The sequence below is a fragment of the Lithobates pipiens genome, unplaced genomic scaffold (genome assembly GCF_037356315.1).
Source record: "Lithobates pipiens isolate NorthernLeopardFrog02 unplaced genomic scaffold, aLitPip1_a1.2 Scaffold_3, whole genome shotgun sequence".
Classification (NCBI taxonomy): domain Eukaryota; kingdom Metazoa; phylum Chordata; class Amphibia; order Anura; family Ranidae; genus Lithobates; species Lithobates pipiens.
The window spans coordinates 256,774,944-256,788,524 of NW_027507790.1; positions in this window are offsets into that span (position 1 = coordinate 256,774,944).

The window sequence follows — 13,581 nt, forward strand, 5'->3', positions numbered from 1 at the left end:
TGCCACACATTGCGGATTGCCACTTGCCACGTAGCCTGCCACACATTGTGGATTGCCACTTGCCACGTAGTCTGCCACACATTGCGGATTGCCACTTGCCACGTAGCCTGCCACACATTGCGGGTTGTCACCTACTGTATCACTTTTCTGCAATCTCTCTGCTGCACACAGCTTCCTACACAGTGAGGGCGGAACTGGAGGGATGCAGGGCAGTGAGAGATGATGTCATCTCCCTGCTCCCCTGCCTGCTGGCTTCCTGATTGGCCAGCAGCCCTCCTAAGCCGCCCAGCTGCCCCCCCCCCCTCACCGTCCACTCAGCGCGGGTACCCGCGGAACCGGCCGCGCGGGTACCCGCGGAATCGGCCGCGATTGGACCCGTGGAACCGGCCTGCTGGTACCCGCGGAACCGGCCGCGATTGGACCCGCGGAACCGGCCCGCTGGTACCCGCGGAACCGGCCCGCTGGTACCCGCGGAACCGGCCGCGATTGGACCCGCGGAACCAGCCTGCCGGTATTCTCGGGGGGGGCAATTGACCCGTTGCCCCCCCCCTGGATCCGCCCCTGCCTCCAAGACTTCTCCCGAGCCTCTCCCATTCACTGGAATGCTCTACACTAATCTGTCCGACTATCTCCTGCTTTGACCACTTTCAGACACTTCCTGAAAACTCATCTCTTCAGAGAAGCCTACCTGGCCCCCACCTAACAACTGTACATTTATTTTCTCCACCATCACATCTACCACAGTTATTACCTCTTTTATCTCTTGACCCTTCCTCTTAGATTGTAAGCTCTAATGAGCAGGGCTCTCTGATTCCTCCTGTATCAAATTTGTAGTTGTATCTTATACCCTCAAGTTGTAAAGCGCTGCATAAACTGTGAGCACTATATAAATCCTGTACAATAATAAATATAATAACTCCCAGAGGCTGGAAGGGGTAGTGATCATGTGACTTCTGATTAGTCATCACAGTGGTCAGATGATCAAGAGCTGGTCTCGCAGGTTGCCAATCATTAGTCTAGACTGAAAGCTATCTTTCTCAGCTCGGTCGGAGCATAAAGTATGTGTGGCATGTGGGCATTAAATCCCACCCTTTTTCAGCCACATATATATGTAGGCAGCAACAGGTTAAGGGACACGGAATGTAATATATGGGTACATTGGATTATGCTGCTGCCTTCCTGAGATGGCACATTAGCAAGCAAAAAGTGTAAGGACAGTTTTGGGAGATTGCGATGAGTTCCTCCATCTCTGCGAATTTATTTATCATTTTATACCAGTCTGAAAAGGTGGGGACTTTGAGGGTACCTCATAGAATAGGTATGCACATTATGGCTAAGGATTTATGGTAAGGTATGTCGTTGGAATCTTGTTCGTGGAGTAAGACTTGTTGCAATGTGAAATCCAGGGGGTATGTAATTTTTTTGGTCATAGAACTGCTTCCAATAGGCTTGGATGGTTGGGCAACTCCACCAGGTGTGTAGAAGATCACCAGGTGCTTCTAAATATCTCCAGCATTTGTCTGAGTTGGTTGCGTGTTCTGTTTTTAAATTATGCTTATGTATTCTATTCAATCGGGGGATGGCACTATAAGGTACTGTAAGGGATTAAGACCTTATTGTGGAACTATTTCTTCCCCTATGTCTACATGAATTCCTTTTTGAAGGGTATGAATACAGGAGAGGAGCAACCTTGTGGTTGCTGTCTGGGATAGGAAAGGTTACAAGAGAACTTGCTGCAGGATGTGGGAACAACTTACTTGAGGATCAACCCTTCATTGGGGCCCGATTCAGGGTTCCACTGACATGGACTTACAATCATAAGGACTTTGCATGAAAGCAGGTATGGGCAACACCATGAGAGGGAGCAGAGAAAGAGTATAGCCAATTGTAATCTAGGTAATTCTCATAAACAGCCAGAAGGGACTTGAAGGAGCAGGTAGCAGGTAGGAACCAGAGAAGAAGAGACATGTGTGGGGCTACAGAGGATAAATTACTTCTGGCCTGTGAAGTGTTAATGCCCAAATGAAGTAAGTGATTTAAAGTGGTTGTAAATGTCTGACATGAAATATGAAAAAAAAAACATATTTCTCTATGTTGTGTGTCGATCCAGAGCACTACGTGTATTTTATGTATACTGCCTTGTAGCTCTGCTATCTCTATGAGTGACTTCTGACAAGTTTTCCTGACACCAAGTAGTAAAAAGGTGACAGGGGAGGGAGCTCCAGCACTGTATACTTTCTGAAAGCTCAGATAAGCTGTATATATTTTGCACTTTGAACAGCTGTAGAGGAGAGGGGGCAGCAGATAAACACCCAAGGCTAGTCACTTCACTGTGTATATGTAAGGGTTTACAAGTGGCTTGCAGTATCCTAAGGTGCCTCTAGGGGGCAACATTCTAACACATAGATATAATAGGCTGTGTTCTGTTAAATACTATTTCTATCTTTTGATTGTAAGTATCCTGGGGATCTCCTGTAGAACAATTTAACTCAGGAACTCTTCGCCACCTTGCAGCCACAGGGCCACCAGGAACGCCTACTGATCTCTTGCCCAAGCCCTACTTCAGCCAGGGCTTTTTTTTTAGCAGGAACGTGGTTTAATGCAGTTCCAGCACCTCCAACACTGAATGTATGTAATTGCAAGGGGTGCTGGGGTGTGCTGTAGGGTCTACTGATGCTGGCTGCTGGGGGATCTGTTTTTGCTGGAATTGATCTAATTTTGCAGGGGTGGCTCTTGTGTTGCTGGGGGAAACAGTTGCTGCTGGAAGAGATCTACTGTTGAGGGAGGGGTATATTGTCGCTGGCTGCTGGAGGGTCTGTTAATGCTGGCTGTGGGGAGATCTGCTGTTGCTGCCAGGGGTCTATTGTAGTTGGTCGGGTATTTTCAACATAAACATCAACATTAAACTAATTAACCAACTAGTCACTTAAACAAGCCTAGCTTCCTAGACTGTTTCGGCACCAAGCCCACATCCATGGATACACAAAATACAATAAGCATTATCATAACCATAAAACACATAACCTCCCACAATGGTTTGATAACAAGGTAAAGTGGACACAATATTAATCACATCTCCAAGAGATGAGCAGACAGGCAGAAACAATGAGTGACTCAATTAACAATGGGAATTCACACCTAGGAGGCACACAATGGGGCAAAGACACACATAACACCATATACAGATTATAGCAGGAGACCCCAGTATCAGGTTGGTTTGAGCAGATGATATTCACATCTACTCTGAGTCTCACAATCTTCATTGCTTCTTCATTGCTCAAAGTAGTCATTGCTGGTTTGGGCGAAAAGGCTCCAAATATGTATGCAGGTCCTAGATTCCCAGAGTCTGTGTGTTTTGGGGAGACATGGACTTGAATCTGAAGCAAAACTACTCCAAGGGTCCTCCAGACACACACCTCCCAAGAATAGAGCCCCCTAAAAAGTCAGAGCCCATTGTCAGTATGCAAGAGGTTACCCTGCAGTCCCCCCCAAACGCTCCTGTCCTGGTTGGGTCTGTCACATTATGTAAAAATAACAACATTTAAAATTTCACTTTGTTTTTCCTCTGTATAATTGTGATGTGAAAAAGTCCCATCCATTATTGAAATGTTTCTGTATATTTTTTTGCACCTACTGAACAAATAAAACAAAACAATTTCAGTGGTACTGTATATTTAATAGATCAAAGGGGAGCAAATAAGATAAGTTCTTTGTTAAGGTTTACATACATTTTAATTTCTGTTTTAGAAAAAAAAAATTCCAAATTCTGCTATATGTCAAACTAACACAATACACAGAGAGGAATTCAGGTTTCGCAACTTGCGGCTGACGTTTCTTCAACTTCAAAGCGTACATATGTTTTCATCTTTATTTATTCCACATTGCATGCCTAAACACAATCTTGTTTGCATTATTTGTCGCATGATGTCTTCTAAACTTAACATTTAATGTAAACATTTTAATACAAATGATCTCAGTGGTGAATCCATTTCAGGAGGTTCATCTGGTAAATATTTGTTTCTATCTCATTTACTTTTTTTTATGTTTTTAAGAATTTTTGCCCCCTTGTCAGAAGAATAAGGAAATTATACGCTTAAAGCTTTTCGTTTAAATCTACATGAACTGTGGGGGCTTCCTCTACCATTATTGTAATGCTAGTTTGAGTCTGTGGACAAAAATATTTAGTTGTAGACATAGCTCCTTCAGTTAGACATCACAAAATGTGAAAGTGCTCTTCGACCTACTAAGACTTCACATGTGCTTTACATGTGCCAACAGTTTAACATCAGGGGCATTCTTCGATAAAGAGTTATTATCCTTAAAGTTCACATTCAGCTACATGCTTATTTTCATCAATACCATTTGTTTCCCTCCACCACTCTACAGGCTCTTACATACCCCATCTGATGGTCTTCCACAATGTATGCAACCTGGCTGGTAAACATCTAGTGCCGGGATGCCCACGCCTGTGTGCGAATGAAGCATATTATTTTCTGCACACAAAAATATATCACTTTGAGTGAGCCTACCTTAAAGAGGAAGTAAACCCTGATGAGTTTACTTCCTCTTTCATTCCCTGCAAAGGTAAAGCATAATGGACTACTATGCATCGCATAGTAGTCCATTATGTGTCACTTACCTGGCACAGGAGCCAGCGATGTCACCACTGCCCCCTGTAGTCCGGCGCATCCATCTTCTCGGTGGGTCTCGCTGCTCCGCCGCTGTCATTCGGTGAAGCCGCCATCACATCACTCCCACGCATGCGCGCGTGAGCCGCCACGCGTGGCATATTCGCCGTTGGCGGTGCTGCGCTCAGTGCGCCTGTGCGCCGGTATCTACGGAGCATGTGCCGTAGACAGCGGTGCCTGTCTTTTGGCAAATATCTCCTAAACCGTGTAGGTTTAGGAGATATTTATTGGACCTACAGGTAAGCCTTAATCTAGGCTTACCTGTAGGTCAAAGTGGTTTGTAAGGGTTTACAACCACTTTAACCACTTGAAGACCAGGCCTATTCGGACACTTTTTGGTTACAACTAAAAATCTGCATTTTTGCTAGAAAATTACTTAGAACCCCCAAGCACTATATTTTTGTTTTAGCAGATGCCCTACAGCAGGGGTCTACAAAAACTTTCTAAACAAAAGACCAGTTTACTGTCCTTTAGACTTTTGAGGGGTTGGACTATGGCCATTGGGCATTGAAAAGGTCCCGATGTCAGTGGAAAAAAACAATGCCCCATTTTTGGTGTCAGTGGAAGGAATTGTACCCTATTGCCGGTGTCATTGGGAGAAATTTTGCCCCATTATTTGGGTCATTGGGAGGAATTGTGCCCCTTCATTGGAGTCAGTGGGGAGGAATTATGCCGCATTGTTGGTATTAGAGGATTAATTAGAGCCCCAAGGCCTGATAAAAACAAGCAAGGGGCCACATCTGGCCCCCAAGCCACAGTTTTGAGACTGCTGCCCTAGAGTTATTCTGCTGGTAATAATTTTTTATGCCACACGGTATGTGCGTAGCAGGTTTTTCAAACACAATCTTTTGGGGAAAATACACTTTAATAAATTTTAATGCAAAAAAACAAAATATATACCCCAATTTTTTTGGTAACATATAAAAGATGATGTAACACCGAGTAAATAGATATCTAACATGTCATACTTTAAAATTGCGCACAGTCATGGAATAGTGGCAAAGTACAATACTTAAAAATCACCATAGGCGACGCTTTAATTTATTTTTTTACAGGTTTCGTTTAGAGTTAGACCCCTTTCACACTGAAATGATGCTAAAACAGTCGCTAAAGTGGCAGTTGTTTTTGCGGTGTTCTAGCGGCGCTTTTGTGTGACAACTTGACCTTAAAAAAAAGCTAAAAAGTTTTGCAGCGCTTTTGATTTTGGGCAGGGCCATTTTTAGAGTGCTTTATACACTGCCCTTTAAGAAGTAATGACAGCAATGTCCCCATTGCAGGCCTGATGGTCTTCACCAGCAGTCGGAACTCATTCATTTTATCCAATAAGGTGCAGTAACAAGCAATGAGATTTCTTGAAATTGAAAAAGCAAACGATGTCTATGTACAGTGTTCAAAGATACGTGCAGTAAAGTATTTCCAAGGTAAAGCTGTCTGTACACAGTGTCCCAGTGAAGTAATAAGGAAAGGTTTGCAAAGGTGGGTAACTGCCCTCTCACCAACGGCCAATTCAATGCCTCCTGGACAGACGATCATGCAGCGCATCTGCTGTGATGATCTCCCGAAGCTCGAAGCACAGGTTGTCGGATGACAGAAGAGGTGCTGGATGAATGTCTGAAGAACAAACAGCAAGCAGTGCTAGGCCCTTCTCATCTAGGTTGAAATGTTGTACCCCGCGTGGTAGGCCGTGACCCCTCTCTCCATGCATGGAGAGGTCCGTCACGCATCAGGCCCAGGAGGAACAGAGCGTAGGGCAGGTCTCTGGCTTCTTTTATAGCTCCTCCCAGCAATCTCCCTGATTGGTAGCAAAGATCCCTGGGATATGTAGTCCAGGTGTATAATCATGCGGAGCAACTGTCATTCTGAGGAACTACTAACCCCACAAACCGTTTTGTTTGGCTCACTAATATGATGTCAGTTAGTAACTCTGGGCACTAGAGGAACATGCGATATATATAGAAATACCAGAGGATCACTGTAACTTGCAATTGTAGTCCACATTGCTACATGAGCAATATCTTTTGATCAGTTGCAGGCTTGATAATGTAACCTCCCTTTAAAGTCAATGAATGAGGCAAGGTGAGGGCAAGTGTGCACAGAGTAGACTCTGCTGCTCGGATGCAAGGCTGAGTATTGACAAGCGGATGGAAGGTTCAAGTCACATTGTCACATTGTTACAGTGAGGAATTAAATATTTAAAATGTGGTAGGTTCTGAAAGGTTGTCTGCATAGGTTCTAATTTACTCAGGTCATGGTATATCTAGTAGTAGTCACATTTCACTAGACTTGTTCTGTAATGTTGAAGATGTTTTGTAGCTTGTCCAAGTCACTTCTTCAGAACTGATGAAATAGCTTGGACAAGCTTTGAAACATCCTCAACATTATAGAACAAGTCCAGTTGAATAAGGCTAGCTAATGCTAGGTTTTAAGATATAGTAAGAATTAGCCTTAACTCAATGTTAAAGGCTGTATGGCTATAAGAGAAGTTCATTGGAAGGTCTTGCATAAATTTTAACTAATATATTTGTGAAAGACCCACCCAGGACACTGGCTTTTGGAGGGGACTGCAGGGTGGCTTCTTGCCTACTGACTATGGGCCCTGGACCAGACCACTTTTTGAGATTCGGCACTGCGTCGCTTTAACTGACAATTGCGCAGTTGTGCAACGTGGCTCCCAAACAAAATTGACGTCCTTTTTTTTCCCACAAATAGAGCTTTCTTTTGGTGGTATTTGATCGTCCTGCGTTTTTTATTTTTTGCGCTATAAACAAAAATAGAGCGACAATTTTGAAAAAAACACATTATTTTTTACTTTTTGTTATAATAAATATCCCCCAAAAATATATAAAAAAATTTTTTTTTCCCTCAGTTTAGGCCGATACGTATTCTTCTACATATTTTTGGTAAAAAATAATTGATTGGTTTGCGCAAAAGTTATAGCGTTTACAAAATAGGGGATAGTTTTATGGCATTTTTATTAATAATTTTTTTTTTACTAGTAATGGCGGCGATCAGTGATTTTTATTGTGACTGCGACATTAGGGTGGACACATCGGACATTTTTGACACATTTTTGGGACCATTGTCATTTATACAGCAATCACTGCTATACAAATGCAGTGATTGCTGTGTAAATGACACTGGCAGTGAAGGGGTTAACCAGGGGGTGGCAGTGTAGGGGTTAAGTTTTCCTAGGGGCATGTTACTAACTGTGGGGGGCTGGGCTTTGTTTTAGTGAACACTGATCTCTGCTCCAATCACATGGAGCAGAGATCAGCGTCACTTGTTGCTAGGCAGAACGGGGAGATGCTGTTTACAACGGCATCTCCTCGTTCAGCCGCCCCGTGAGACGATCGCGGGTATGCCCATGTCGATCGAGTCCAGGCGGGCAGGGAGGCATTTAAAATTGGACGTACCTGTACGCCAATATGCCTGCCAATGCCGTTCAGCCCACATACATCGGCGTGCGCCAGTCGGGAAGTGGTTAAGGGAACACTACTTTTTGGGAGGTGTGTGCCTAGGGGAACTTGGAGTGGTCTTTTTTGGATTCAAGTCCATATCTCCCCAAAACACACAGACTCTGGGAACTGGAGGTTCCATATACATATTTGGGGCCTCTATGCCTCAAACCAGCAATGACTATAGATGTTAATGTAATCAGCCCAAACCACTAGAGGCCGCCTGCCATAGTGTGCTTATTATCTCTCCCATAGTGTGCCTCCTAAGTGTCTTCCTCTCATTGTTAAGTGGATCCCCCATTGATTCTGTTTGTCTTCTCATATATGTGTTTATACTTGTAATAATGTGTATTGTACAGTACTTTGTATTCAGGGTTTTAGGTGCTGAACGGTCTGGTCACCTAGACTGGTTGAAGTGCTTAGTTCATTAGCTCATGGTAATTATATTACTGTCAGCTATTAGTTGCTAGAGGTAGATTAGCATAGTTTATGTTGACTGCTCTTTAGTTATGTTAACAGTTTCCTTTGCATATGTAGTGGTTGGTTACCACTAGTTACTGACATCCACCAAATCACCCTGCTGCCAGAACCCCATCTATCACCTCTGAGACAATGAGCAGTCATTTGCGTCATTTTGTTGTGTTTATTGCGGGATACAACTTGGTTGGGGTAAAGGAAGATATGGGATGCCCATAGCACTTATTGAATTGTCATCACATTTGTAGAACATTGATTAGCAGCTTTAGCCCTGAAAATGAAGCACTTCTAACATTCACAGTCTATTTCCTCTGCATATCTCCAATGCAGACTATTGCTCCTCTTCCTCTGCACTCACTCCTGCAGATTATCACTGCTCAAGCTTCTTTTCTTCTTGTACAAATCCTCTACTGCAAAACTGTAATGCCGCGTACACGCGATTGGAATTTCGGCCGGCAAAAGACTGATGAGAGCTTTTCATCGGAAAATGCGACCCCGTGTATGCTCCATCGGAATTTAGCTGCCCGAATTCCCGCCAGCAAAAATTTGAGAGCATGTTCTCAATTTTTCAGACAGAAAAACTTTCTATCAGAAATTCCGATCGTGTGTATGCAATTCTGATGCGCAAAAACTCACACATGCTCAGATTCAACTAAGAGACGGAAGCTATTGGCTACTGGTTATTGATCTTCCCTTTTCTAGTCCTGTCGTACGTGCTGTACGTCACCACGTTCTTGACGGTCGGAATTTGGTGTGACCGTGTGTACGCAAGACAGCTTGAGTGAAATCCTGTCGGAATTCCGTCAGGAAAACCATCAGAGCTTTTTCTGACCAAAATTCCGATGTGTGTCCGCGGCATTAGACTCCTGTATCATCACTTCCAGTAATACAAAAAGGGATCACTCTGAATAACCCCAGTTTGCCAGCTGCACTTTAATGGTGTTGCTTTAGCAAATCAGTAAACCAGAGGCATGCAGTACCTCTCCCTGGTGGCTCAGTGAATTTGGTAGCTACACAGTCACTTGGAAGGTATTACCAGAGTGCTTTACCAGGCCAGACATACTCGGTATCTCTCCCCGATGGCCTAACACACAGTAATAAGCGGACTACTGTTCCCAGCTAGTCCATAACTGCAAACACTGCGTTCCCCGGCCACAGCATTCTGCACTACTCCCAACAATTTTCCTTTTTGCTTCTTTTACACTGACCTTCTCCAAAGGACAAGCTCTGTGTTCCCCGGTCACAGAACTTTGGTCTATTCTCCTCCTCAGTCCTACTGTTGCTCCTTCTTCACCGATCTGATCTCCTGTGTGCAAGTCCTGTGTTCCCCGGTCACAGCAGCCTGACACCAACTCCATGGTGACGATCTTTATAAGCTCCTCCATCCCTCCTCGATGCACAAACCCACCCCCCCCCCCCCCCCCATGTGGGGACGCCCTGCGGCACCTACCTAAAACTCCATTCCCCTTTTCTCCTTCACCGTCAGAACTCCTGGGCAGCATGTAACCCCAGCTTATTTTGGAGGCCCCGCCAATACCGAATGGTAATTGGTCAGAGCTCCTCATATGAGCTGCCTGCCACTCATACCTCAGGTCCAACCTCTATTCCAGAACAATCGTCCTGAAAGCAGGGGAGGTGCCTATGAGTCAGAGCACAGGTGGTCACACCCACCACTACACCAAACACTCCCAATCTCACATCAAAACAAACAGGCCTAACCCAAAGCACAAGCCTGTCGAAATTTGCCTACACTGACAGCTTAGACCCAGAAAAATCCTATTCTAGCACCTACCTAAAGGTAGAGGGTGCTACACATACAATAATGTGACCAAGCTTTTATCTGGTTTTTGTGTTGAATATAAATTCTCAGTGAGTTCCGGTTCACACTGGTGCGATGCGGAAAACCCTGCAATTTAGTGCCGGTTCCTGCATCGCACCTCAAACGCACACTGACATCTGCGAACCGCTGCCGGAGGTCAATGTAAAGTTAATTAAACCCCCAGATCGATTTGCAGATCGCAGTGCGAATTGTCAAATGGTGCAGGAATCGGATCGCATAGGCGTGAACATCCATGCGGTCCGATTCCAGTGCGGACCAAAAAAAGGGCCCTGCCACGTTTTGGCGTAAATGCAATGCGATTTCAGCCATACAGTTTGTATGGCTGAATTTGCATCGCACAGACAGAGCATGTGATCTGCACAGCAATGAGGTGCGAATCACATGTGATGTCTGTGATCGCACAAGTGTGAACCCAGCCAGAGTTTTTAATAAACAGTTCTTATGTTTTTCACCACCTTACACTGTGTCCCAACTAGTGACTGGGTGGGCTGCGGGATTTTCTATTGTTGTGTTACCGGGCAAGGGAAGCTTATACAATGGACATACTCCTCTTAGCCCTTGTACACACGGTCGGACATTCCGATGGAGTGTGTCCAATCGGACCGTTTTGTGGGTTATTCCGACTTTGTGTGGTCTCCATCGGACTGTTTCCGTCTGAGTATCCGACGGACCAAGTTTTCCAACTTGTTGGTAAAATTTTCAGACAAATGCTCCGATTGGATATACTCCGATCATGTGTAGAGAATTCCGATCGGACATAGTGCCATGCATGCTCAGATCAAATTCCTACACCAAAGCTATTGGCTACTAGCGTGAACGTAGTTCCGTCGTAACGAAATTACGTCATCACGTCGGATTTTCCGACAACTGTGTCCGACCGTGTGACAAAATCCGACGGATTTGGTTGTCGGAATCTCCAACCGTGTGTACAAGGGCTTAGACATACTCCTACCCATAGAGGGCAATGGTGCCTATAACTAGATATGTGCAGAACAAAAAAATTGTTTGATTTAATTTTGATTCGTTATTTACATAAATTTGTTTCGTTAACAAATTTATGTAAATAATTTATGCAATTTAATTGATGTTCGGAAATTGTTTTGTTTATTCAAATTTGAATTTGATAAAAAAAATCGGAATTTAGTCGAATTGAACTCAATTTGACAGAATTTGGAACATTCAAATGGAATTCGAGTTAGAAGTCAAATCACATTTCATTCAAATTGAATTTTATTTTATTTGAAATTTGAATTTTGGAAGATAGTTATATTCTTTCTATTCCATTCTATTCTATTGTTTTTTTCTATTCTTATCTATTCTACTCTTTTTTATTCTGTTATTTTATGTTCTATTCTATTTTTTCCTTTTATATTATATTCAGTTTTTTTCTATTCTTTTCAAATCCGAAATTTTTCTATTTGAAATTTGAATATTGGAAGATGGTGTTATTATTTTCTATTCTATTATTTTCGTTTCTAATTTATTCTATTTAAAATTCTAATTTCTAAAGATGGTTATATTCTTTCATATTTATTTCATTCTAGTCTATTGTTTTTTCTATTAAATTCTATTCTATTATTTTCTATTTTAATCTATTATTTTCTATACTAATTTAATTCAATTGTATTCCATTTTAAATTAAAATTTTGGAAGATGATTATATTCTTTCTATTTTATACTATTCTATTGCTTTTCCTATTTTATTGTTTATTTTTATTCTATTCTTTTATTTTCTATTCTATTCTATTTGAATTTGATTTTATTCCATTCAAATCTGAATTTATTCTATTCAAAATTCAAATTTTGTACAATGGTTATATTCTTTCTATTTTATTCTATTCTATGCCTGTATTTTCTATTCTTTTTGTTCTGTTTTACTATATTCTATTCTTGTATTTGTTATTCTATTCCTTTAATTTCTCTTCTATTTTTTTCTGTTTTATTATATTCTATTCTTTTATTTGCTATTCTCTTCCTTTATGTTCAATTCTATTTTTCTATTATTTTCTGTTCTATTGTATTCTATTCTTTTCAATTCAATTATATTATTTTCTATTCTATTCCTTTATTTTCTATTCTATTTAATTAAATACGGAAATTAGAATTTAAATCAAATTTGAAAACGATTTGAATTCCAATCAACTTCAAAAACATTTCTAATCTGATTGAACTTCGTCCGAAATTTCGTTATTTTGGATTAATTTAAATTCTTTACTATTGTAAATCAGAAATTCGTATACATTCAAAAAATTTGTCAGAATTTCTAATTCGGAACCAAATGAACCGCACATGTCTACCTATAGCATTAAGGCCCTATTTCTCCCATCATACTGTGTAACTGAGGTCCAGTTCTTTGGTTCGAGAAAATATTCCTTTGATCCAGAATAAGAACACTGGATGCTAGGTGATGGAGGACGTGTGCCGAGGGAATCAGAGACAGAAAACCTCCTCTGGAGCCATGAAACTACTAGACCTTGGTGTAAGACCACATTGTGAGAACCTTTCCCTGGTGGAAATTTGGGGTGGTCATATTTAGGGTGAACCATCTGTTGCCTTTTTTTCAATATGTAGAAAACAAAGGAAACAATGAAAGTTTTTTTTTTTTTTTTTAAACCACGCAAGTTCATTTATTCTTTATTTTAACATAGGCTGGTTGGAACATTGCAATTCTGTCCAAGGTGCCATATTTCAACGACATGCCAACTTGGACAAACTCTGTGCCGTCCTGAAGCAAAATACCAATTTTTGTCCTGTGAAGTTTGTTGTCAACATTTTTTTTTTTTTTTCTTGTTTCTCTTGCACAAGACCTCACAAAATTAAAATGCAAGTCTAAGATGTACTTATAAAATATTTTTCCATTTCTTATTTATTTTTATTTTTTTATTTTGAGCATTTATTGCTTAAGTAAGAAATCTGGCAAACATCACCGAGCGTATTGAAACTTGGCAGAACCCAGGCTTTAAATGGGGACATCAAAAGAACATGTTTTGGTGTTTTTTCCCATGTGTCCCCCATCATAACAAAAATATTTTATGGATAAAAAAAGTAAAACATATGCAGCTGGACCAGAGATAAACAATTACATATTCTATTGACATCGAGGCATAAAACAGATATCAGT